General features: G+C 43.8%; 1 protein-coding gene across 1 annotated transcript in view; it reads left to right on the top strand.

Annotated features, from left to right (window-relative positions):
* Positions 1 to 10103, top strand: part of ANKMY1 (ankyrin repeat and MYND domain containing 1) — a gene marked incomplete at its 5' end in the record, with an annotated part of 92010 nt that overhangs the window by 38412 nt on the left and 43495 nt on the right. The window lies entirely within an intron of this gene.

Raw genomic sequence — 10103 nt, 5'->3', positions numbered from 1 at the left:
TCTCCATGTCTGACTGTCTGTCTCCGTGTCTGACTGTCTCTCTCCATGTCTGTCTCTCTCCGTGTCTGACTGTCTCTCTCCGTGTTTGACTGTTTCTCTCTGTGTCTGACTGTCTCTCTCCGTGTCTGACTGTCTCTCTCCATATCCAACTCTCTCCATGTCTGACTGTCTCTCTCCATGTCTGTCTCTCTCCGTGTCTGACTGTCTCTCTCTGTGTTTGACTATCTCTCTCTGTGTCTGACTGTCTTTCTCCATGTCTGACTGTCTCTCCGTGTTTATCTCTCTCTGTGTCTGTCTCTCTCATGTCTGATTGTCTCCCTCTGTGTCTGTCTCTGTTTGCATCTGTCTCTCTCGTGTCTGACTGTCTCTCTCCATGTCTGACTATCTCTCTCCGTGTCTGACTATCCCTCTGTGTCTGTCTCTGTTTGCATCTGTCTCTCTCCATGTCTGACTCTCTCTCCGTGTCTATCTCTCTCTGTGTCTGTCTCTCTCATGTCTGACTGTCTCCCTCTGTGTCTGTCTCTGTTTGCATCTGTCTCTCTTGTGTCTGACTGTCTCTCTGTGTCTATCTCTCTGTGTATCTGACTATCTCTCTGCATCAGTCTCTCTCTGTGTCTGACTGTCTCTCTCTGTATCTGACTGTTTCTCTTGTTGTCTGACTGTCTCTCTCAGTGTCTGTCTGTCTGTCTCTGTGTCTGTAGATCCACCCAGAGTCAGATGCACACGTGACTCTGCCCCTTGGGTTCGGCCACATCTTCCCAGGGCAGGGCTGCTTTTGTGCCATACCAGAGAAGTCAGGATGTAGCTGCTATTTGGTGACGCCCCCGACAAGTATCTGCATTGGGGCCCCGGGCTGCTATTTTACAATGTCCACGTTTCCTAGGGGACTCCATCTCCTTTGAGCCTGGCCTTGGTCCTCCTGCCTGATGGAGGCTGTCCCGCTGCCTCTCCTTCCAGATTTCCCACGTGCAGCTGAGCCCTGTGTCCAGGCCTTCTGGATTTACTGCCATTTCCCCACTGTGTTTAACAACCTGGATGATGGCAGGGGCTGTGTGATGAGGGCCCACAGTTGGGGGACGGTGGCCCTCTAGGGACCTGGATGAGACTCAGGGAGCATTCAGCACCTCTGGCTCTGGCTACAGACACGTCCGTGGATTTGGGGCATGGGCTTAGGCTGCCTGCCCTGGCTACACCCGCACAGTGTGAGCCCATGGGCGGTGCTCTGGCACCTGGCAGGTGCAGGACTGAGTGTGGGAGGTTCACTCCCTGAGGGAGACGTCGATGACACACTTGTGCATTCAAACTCTATTACACATTTAGCAAACATCATGAGAAAAAACTTCTCATTTTCAAAAATACTTCCAACATTGTAAACAGACAAATCACATCAAATTACCACAAGAATTAAAATGTTTTTATTTTGTGTATACTGTAGCCAGTTATAAAAATACTGACATGGCAGAATTAAATTTTTTTTTGAGGCAGAGTCTTGCTTGTTGCCCCTGCTGGAGTGCCGAGGCATCATCACCGCTCCCTGCAGCCTCCAACTCCTGGGCTCCAGCCGTCCTCCTGCCTCAGTCTCTGAGTAGATGGGACTACAGACACCACTGGTGCTGGGCGAATTTTTCTATTTTTTGTAGAGACAGGGACTCACTTTGCTCAGGCTGGATTTGAATTCCTGCCCTCAAGGGATCCTCTTGTCTTGACCTCATAGCCTGCTGGCATGACAGGCATGAGCCATGGCACGCGGCTGGTTTTTGTTATCCCTGTAGTATCTCCATATTAATTGTCTCACATCTCTCAGGGTTCAATAGTCTGTTTAATAGACTCGTATCTGAACACCAAACTGAATTCCTATTAGTTTGAGTTGTCCAATGGATTCTTTAGAGTTTTTTGAGTGAAGAAATATCTGTCAGGAAAAATGATAATGTCTCTTCCTTCCCAGTGTGTTGAATCTATTTTCTGTTTCCTTCCTCATTGCCTCAGCAGGTTCAGTCTGACCAGTAGTGTCCATGCCTTGCTCCTGACATCTGGGGATAAGTCCCCTCAGGGTCCTCTGTCTGTCTCTCACAGCTGTGCTTTACCAAAGAAAGGGACATGCCTTCATTTGCAGCTTGTCATGAGTATTTGCTGGGACGGTTATGGATTTTTTTTTTTTTTTCCCCAAATGTGGTCATGCTGTACATGCCTTTTTAAAAAATTATGGTAACATACACATGACATGAGCGTCACTGTCACCACCACAGGTGCACAGTTCAGGACGATTAAGGCTGTTCACGCTGTTGTGCAGCCATTGCTGTAACTTTTCCTTCTTGCACACTGGGCCTCTGTCCCCACTGAATGATAAAGTCCCCGTGCCCCCACCCCCCGCACCTACCGCTCTCCATTCTGTCTCTGTGAGTCTGATCCCATGGGATCACGTGGTGTTTGCTCTTTTGTTCTTTATTTCACCAGGCACATTGTCTGGTGCCTCATCTGTGTTGTAGTGTGTGTCAGAATTTCCTTCTCTTTAAGGCTGAATAATACCCCATTGTATGGACAGATACATTCTGCTTGTCCATTTGTCTGTGGATGGACACATGGGCTGCGCCCCCACTATTGCTACAGTGAACAACACCGCTCTGAATATGCGTGCGCCACTGTCTCTCCCACACCCGTAATTCTACGTTTAATTTTTTAAGGAACCAACGCCCTGTTTTCCAGAGCAGCTGCACCACTGTGCATCCCCCAGCCAAGGTGGATTTTATATCTTACAACCCAGCACGATGTTTCCACTGGCATCCTTGCCAACACCTCACAGTTCCTGTTTTCTTGATGTGGCCATCCTGGTGGGTGTGACGTGGTGTCTCCCAGTGTTTTCATTTGCTTTTCTCTGATGGTGAGACATGCTGAGAACCTTCTCCAGGGGCTTATTGGCCCTTTGCATATCTTCTCTGGTGAAATATCTATTCAAATCCTTGCCCTCTTTTTGGGTCAGATTGTTTTTTGTTATTGTTGAGTTTTAGGAGTTTTCTACATATTCTGAATGTTAATCCCTAATCAGGTATGTGATCTGCAAGTTTTCTCTCCCGGTCTATGGGTTTTATTATGTTAAATATTTTTTGACTCACAAATGTTTTAATTTTCATGAAGTCCAGTTTGTCTAATTTTTGTTTTGTTGCTTGTGTGTTTGGTGTCATATCCAAGAATCCACTGCAAAAGTCAGTGTCTCGAAGCTTTCCTCCTGTGTTTTCTTCTAAGAATTTCATAGTGCTAGCCAGGAATTTTAACAACTTCTTTTCAGTATTTGTTTTGGTGAGGCCACAGGGGTGCCCCTGGCTTGATCACACATGTGGGGATCTCAGTGCCCTGGTAGAGGGGAGATTCCAAATGATTTCATGTAATGTCTTGAGTCTGTTCCTGACACTGGTGGGGCTGTTATTTTCATTCTCGTCTCTCCTCTGCTGTCTGGTTTTGGTTTGGTTTGGCTGCCCTCAGAGTCTGCTGCGCACCAACTGTGGGCATGTAGGACCTTTTGCCTGTGGCCTGGACCGCCTGCTCCTTGGAGCCTCAGCCTCCACCAGGCTTTGCTGTTCAGCCTGCGGAAGAGCCTAGTTGTTTTGGCGTATTAATTGAAGGAAAAACAAAAATGAGGTTTATAATTTGGAAATGAGAGCTTCATTCCTCATAAAGTTTTCAACCCATGATGGGCCTCTGCCAGCCTTGGAAACAGGGCTCCCAGCCAAGGAACCAGTGCTTCACGAGAGGGACAAAGGGAACAGGACTTTGTTCTGAATGGATGGCCAAATACAGCAGGTGCCAAAAGATGTACACACATTTCAAGAAAGGAAAACACTGTGTTAAAACCATAAGACTCGACCTGGTGTACTGTCTCTCGTATCTCTTGTACCTGTAGAAGGCAAACGTGGTTAGAGGATTACAACTTTGATACAGTTTTTTTTCTTAAAATGTGTACACATTTTTTGGCACCCTCTATGTACATATTTAACAAGCTATGAGAGTTGTGGAGAATATCTATGAAAAGAGAACTCTGCACCTGAGCAGGGGGGCTGCCCGTGGGGGTCTGTGTTTAAATGGCCACCTGCCTCCATGTCAGAAAGGTGAAATAGGGCATGAAGCCCTCTCTGCACGAGTCCACAGGGCATTAAAATCACTTTGAAGTTGGTGGCCTTTTATCAGGAAAGAATGCTGGTCTGGGCCTTAGGAAACAGACTGATGGCCATAATGGTGGAGGAGTCGGGGGTTTAACATGATGCATCCTGGCTGGGAACTCAGTTTTAAGGTTTCTTTGGGGTTCTCTTGACTGAGATGGGGTCCATTCAGTCAGGGGGAGGCTTAGGGTTTTGTCTTTAGTTCACAGGCTCCACTTTTGGCCAAGATATGCCAGAGGCAACATCAGTGGCCAAAGTTGATTCTGTCCCGTGGTGGCCAGGACGGTGTGGTTAATAGTCCCCAGGCCCCTCTAAAGGAGAAGTTTAGAGCATAAAGACTCTTAAGGGGTGTTTGAATGGAAAAAAGGAAGGAATCTATTCCATTAGGGAGCCAAATAAAAACATCATGAAGAAAATCACAACTTTTTTTATGTAGTCAGGGAACAACCCAAAATTTAATTGAAACTTTGGACAAGTAATAAAAAACTCATCAAGGCTAAAATTTAAATAATGGGTTTTTAGACAATTTTCTCTCTCTAATTTCTCATTTTTACTAAAGAAAAATCATAGTAGGACCAATTTATTTGCAAAATAAATTTAAATCTCATATACTTGGCTTGATTATTTGCATAAAGTAGAGTAAGAATAATCATTGGCCACATAGGGTTTCTTTTTAAAATTGATTTTGCTAGAATTTTTTTTTCTTTTTGAGACAAGAGTCTCAAGCTGTCACCTGGGTAGAGTGAGGTAGCGTCACAGCTCACAGCAACCTCAAACTCTTGGGCTTAAGCAATTCTCTTGCCTCAGCCTCCCAAGTAGCTGGGACTACAGGCACCTACCACAACACCTGGCTATTTTTTGGTTGTAGTTGCCATTGTTGTTTGGCAGGCCCAGGCTGGATTCGAACCCAGCTCCGGTGTATGTGGCTGGCACCCTAGCTGCTTGAACTACAGGGGTTGAGCCTGGAATTTGTTTTTTTAATAAGAAATCTCAGGTTAGGCTTAAAGCCCATAGATACCTGTATAGATTGGGTAAATTCCACCTTTTTGAAGTTGCAAAGTACCTTGGGGCTCCTGGACCTCTCAGAAAGTGATATTCTGCTGAGATGAGGTATCTGAACAGGTTTTCAGAGTGCTCTTATTGGTCTAATTCCTCACAGCAATCTGGGAATATCTGAAAATATACCATTCTAGCCAAAGCCTTGGTAAAATAACCAGTATCTTTAATTTTATCCTTTCATAAAAGAAACAATTCTTTTTTTTTTTTTTTTGTAGAGACAGAGTGTCACTCTATTACCCTCAGTAGAGTGCTGTGGTGTCACTCTGCTCACAGCAACCTCCAACTCCTGGGTTCAGGCGATTCTCCTGCCTCAGCCTCCCAAGTAGCTGGGACTATAGGTGCCCGCCAAAACACCTGGCTATTTTTTTGTTGCAGTTTGGCTGGGGCCGGGTTTGAACCCGCCACCCTCAGTATATGGGGCCGGCGCCCTACCCACTGAGCCACAGGCGCTGCCCCCCCCAAATGATTCTTATTGAACTTGTACAAATACCTAGATTACCATAAAATAAGAATACTTAAAAATAAGTTTCCAAATTCAGAAGAAATCAAGTAGAGAGAAAAATAAATGTTTTAAATTGTTTACAAAAATGTCTTTTACCAATTTATGGTAAGCTATAAATAGTTCAAATGAAGGAAAAAGAGGGCTTGGCGCCTGTAGCACAGTGGTTATGGCGGCAGACACTTACACAAGGGCTGATGAGTTCAAGCCTAATCTGGGCCAGCTGAGCAACAATGACAACTGCACCAAAAAAATAGCTGGGCGTTGTAGCAGGTGCCTGTAGTCTCAGCTACTTGGGAGGTTGAGGCAAGAGAATCACTTAAGCCCAAGAGTTTGAGGTTCTATGAGCTGTGACGCCACAGCACTCTACTGAGGGTGACGTAGTGAGACTCTGTCTCAAAAAAAAAAAAAAAAAAAAAGAGAGAGAGAAAAAAAATAAGAGTAAGGAAAAAGAGTTCTGGCTTCTGGAAAACAAAACATAAAGAGAATCAGTAATGTTTAGACAAAAGTCATGAAAAATTCTTTTAATTCCATGTGATTAATTTTGGTTTTGTTTGAGTTTGGGTTAGCAGTCTTCACAAATGCACCTGTTTTAAAGTCTTGGAAATTTTATTTTATTTTTTTTAAGACAGAGTCACACTTTGTCCTCCTGGGTAGAGTGTTGTGGCATCATAGATCATAGCAACCTGAAACTCTTGAGTTGAAGCAATAATCTTGCCTTAGCTCCCCAAACAGCTGGGACTATAGGCACTGGCCACTATGCCTGGCTAGTTTTTTTTTTTTTCCCTATTTTCAGTAGCGATGTGGTCTCACTCTGGTTCAGGCTGGTCTTGAACTCCTGAGCTCAAGCAATCCCTGACCTTGGCCTCCGGAGAGCTGGGATCATAGGTGTGAGCCACTGCACCCAGCTTCCCCCCCTTTTTTCTTTAGTTTGAATGGTATGATCTCCAAAGGTATTGACTGCACATGTAATTAAAAGTACCCGTCAGAGTTCTTTCTATAAATTTCCTTGAAGAGACAAATTTTGGATCACAGTCAGTTAAAAAACACTTTTTGAAAAGAATCAAAGTAAAATAATAATTGTCTGTGGATGACAAAAATCTTAGAATATTGTGGTTATAGAGTCAGTTGACAAAGAAGTTTGGTTAAAGTTTTGGGCACATAAAACTTAACATAATAACCATCATTACTATTGATAAATACAGCAAGGCATATCAGAATTATAGGATCTCATACAACTTTGGAACACATACATATTTATATAAATGTAGTCCAAGAAAGTTAAACACCATTTCGTATTTGACAATGCTTCTTGTGTAGTTTTAACATACTTAACAAGCCAAATGGTTCTCCCCCAGACTTTAGTGGTTCAAAAAATATGTATTTTTGAAAACTAGTTTGAGGTCAAAAAGACTGTAGAATTTTGGTTTGGGGAAGTTTGTCAAATATCAAAGGTCTGAAACACTTGTTATCATAAAACAGGATTACTATTATTACTATTAAATAATATTTATTTAGCCAATGTGATAATTTTAAGATTTTAAGGGCAAAAGTTTTGCTCTTTAAGCGAGAGGCAACTGGGCTTGATGGCTCACAGCTGTAATCCCAGCACTCTGGGAGGTCGAGGCAGGAGGATCCCTTAAGCTCAGGAGTTTGAGACCAGCCTGAGAAAAACCAAGATCCCATTTCTACCAATAGATAGATAGATAAATGAAATTTTAAAAAAGAAAAAGAAAAGGTAGCTAGGTTAGGTGGTATATACCTGTCCTACCAGCTATTTGGGTGGCTAGACTGGAGAATAACTCAGGCCTGGGAGTTTGGGCCTACAGTGAGCTACAGTGATGCCACTGCCCTATAGCTGGGGTGACAGAATGAGACTCTGTCTCAAAAATAAATAAGAAAATAAAATAATAGAGAGGGGACTTAGTTTCCCGAATAGTAAGAGCCAAAAAAAGAAGCTGAAAGCTACCCAACAAAGAGACAAATCAGATCACCTATATATCTGTCTAACAAGGGTACAAGTGAACTTTTCTAGAACTAGAATGTAAATGGTTTGACACAATGACTAAGCAAATGACATGAAATCTATGTGAACCAGCTTGATGAAAGTATTTCAAATTGTATATGAAAACACTACACTGTACCCCATGCTTGCATTAATGTCTACAGCTATCATTTAATTAGAAAAAAGAGACAAATCGAATCTGTCTCTCTTTTCTCTCTTTCTTAGTTTATTCAAAAGAATAAACGAAAGTTTTTACTATGTCTATTAATATTACTTGAAAATCTTGTCTGAAAGAGAAAACCAATTTTTATTTTTGCATTAGTGTATTGTGTTAAAACTAATTTTAATACAACATTATGGACAGATCTATTTAACCATGATTGACTATAAGGTAAGATTTCTATAACTCTTTAAAAATTTTATCATTTCCCCCAACTTTTATATCCACTCAATCATATCTATTATTTATATCTTTATTTAATTTAGAACAACTTCTAAAACCTTTAAATTAGGCAAAATTATTTTTTGTTTAACAAAAATCCTGTTTTTATAACTTCTCATAATTCTTCTTATTGATCAGAAAATGCATGCAATATTTTTACTTTTTTTTTTTTTATTTGGAGACAGAGTCTTACTTGGTCACCCTTGGTAGAGTGCCGTGGCATCTTAGCTCACAGCAACCTCAAACTCTCGGGTTCAAGTGATTCTCTTGCCCCAGCAGAGACTACAGGTACCACAACAGCACCTGGCTATTTTTTAGAGACGGCATCTTGGTCTTGAGCCTGTGAGCTCAGGCAATCCACCCGCCTTGGCCTCCCAAGTGCTGGGATTACAGGTGTAAGCCACCGCACCTGGTATTTTTACATTTTTTATATAAAATTGTTTCTCTTATATCAAGTAGTTTTCATTATATATACAGAGGGTACCAAAAATATATATACACATTTTAAGAAAGGAAAAAAAAAAACCCATGTTAAAATTGTAATACTCTGCAATTGTAGGAGATACAAGATAACAAACATTATTGAATATTACAATTTTTTTTTTGAGACAGAGCCTCAAGCTGTGCCCCTGGGTAGAGTGCTATGGCATCACAGCTCACAGCAACCTTCAACTCCTGGGCTCAAGCAAGTCTCCTGCCTCAGCTTCCCAAGTAGCTGGGACCACAGGTGCCCGCCCAAACGTCCGGCTATTTTTAGGTTGCGGCCGTCATTGTTGTTTGGAGGCCCCGGGCTGGATTTGAACCCACCACCTTAGGTGTATGTGGCTGGTCCCTTAGCCACTTGACCTGCTGGCTCTTGGTAACTCTTATTTTTGATGAAAAACCTAGGAAGTTTAAGTAACTCTGTGTCGCGACCCATCGGGCTCCTGTGGCCCCAGTCTCGGTTATCGCAGGAAGGAACCAGGCGAGAAGTGGATTAGAAGTACAAGCTTGTGGAAGGTGGGCTAGCCCTTACTTTCCGGGTAGTCCCGAGCAACCTCCGCACCAGCCTTTTATTGAAAGGGAATGATACAGGTGAGGGGAGTAATTAGCAATGACTACCTGCTGAGGGCATGGGCTCCTCCCATAAGGAACTCCTGTGGAGGAATGGCCCAAGGTCCACGCCTCAGCTTCAGATCATCTTGCTGGCATGTTGGCGTCTCCTACAACTCTGAACTATTTTTATTAGCACATCTAAGTATGTTTAGTCCAGTGAAGTTGTCCTGGTGTCAGGACTGCTTGAGGCCCAGGTGCCCTATCTTGTCAAGGCAGGACTAGGAGGAGGTGGGCTAATGTGCCCCCACTTTCTGCATTGGGCAGGGAAGTGTCAGGTCCAGCCAGTCCATCTCCCTGCTGTCTGCCTGCCTTCTTCAGAAAAGTGTTTTCCAAGGGGTAGGGTCTTAGGGGGTGTGGCAGGGCACTGACTTCTTAGTGGTGTTTGGCAGGTCATCTTGGCTTCAGCACCAAGGAAGGGAGAGGAGAGGAGTTGGGTGGCTCAGAGCAGCTACTCCCCAGGGGATGGCAGAAAGCTGTCTCTTCTTCTGTTGCAGACGGGCACCTGGCTTAGCCTCACCATTGAGCTGGTGCCCACTCTCCACTCACACCCCTGAACGCCAGTGAGTTGCCTGCTTAGGCTAGACTGGCCACTGGCATTGGTGGCATTTGGTGCCACGCCCATGGCATTGCACTCTTGTTGTTGATGAGAGGCCAGGGCTTCGTGTTGTTGTAGAATGAATGCTAAACAAAGGTGCAGAGAGCAAGAGGCCCCCGTGGGAGTTGAGGGGTCACGTGCAACCCCCATCATGTCCCTGCTAGTGTGTAGCAAGCACACACACACAGGCACACACAGTCATACATGCATACACGCACACATGCATGAACAGAGACATGTACCCATGTACACACGTA

Source organism: Otolemur garnettii, unplaced genomic scaffold, assembly GCF_000181295.1.
Source record: "Otolemur garnettii isolate 467f Iridium unplaced genomic scaffold, OtoGar3 scaffold00133, whole genome shotgun sequence".
In the NCBI taxonomy this organism is placed as follows: Eukaryota; Metazoa; Chordata; class Mammalia; order Primates; family Galagidae; genus Otolemur; species Otolemur garnettii.
Note: the sequence above shows the minus strand (reverse complement) of the source record. Positions and strands in the feature narration are given on the sequence as shown.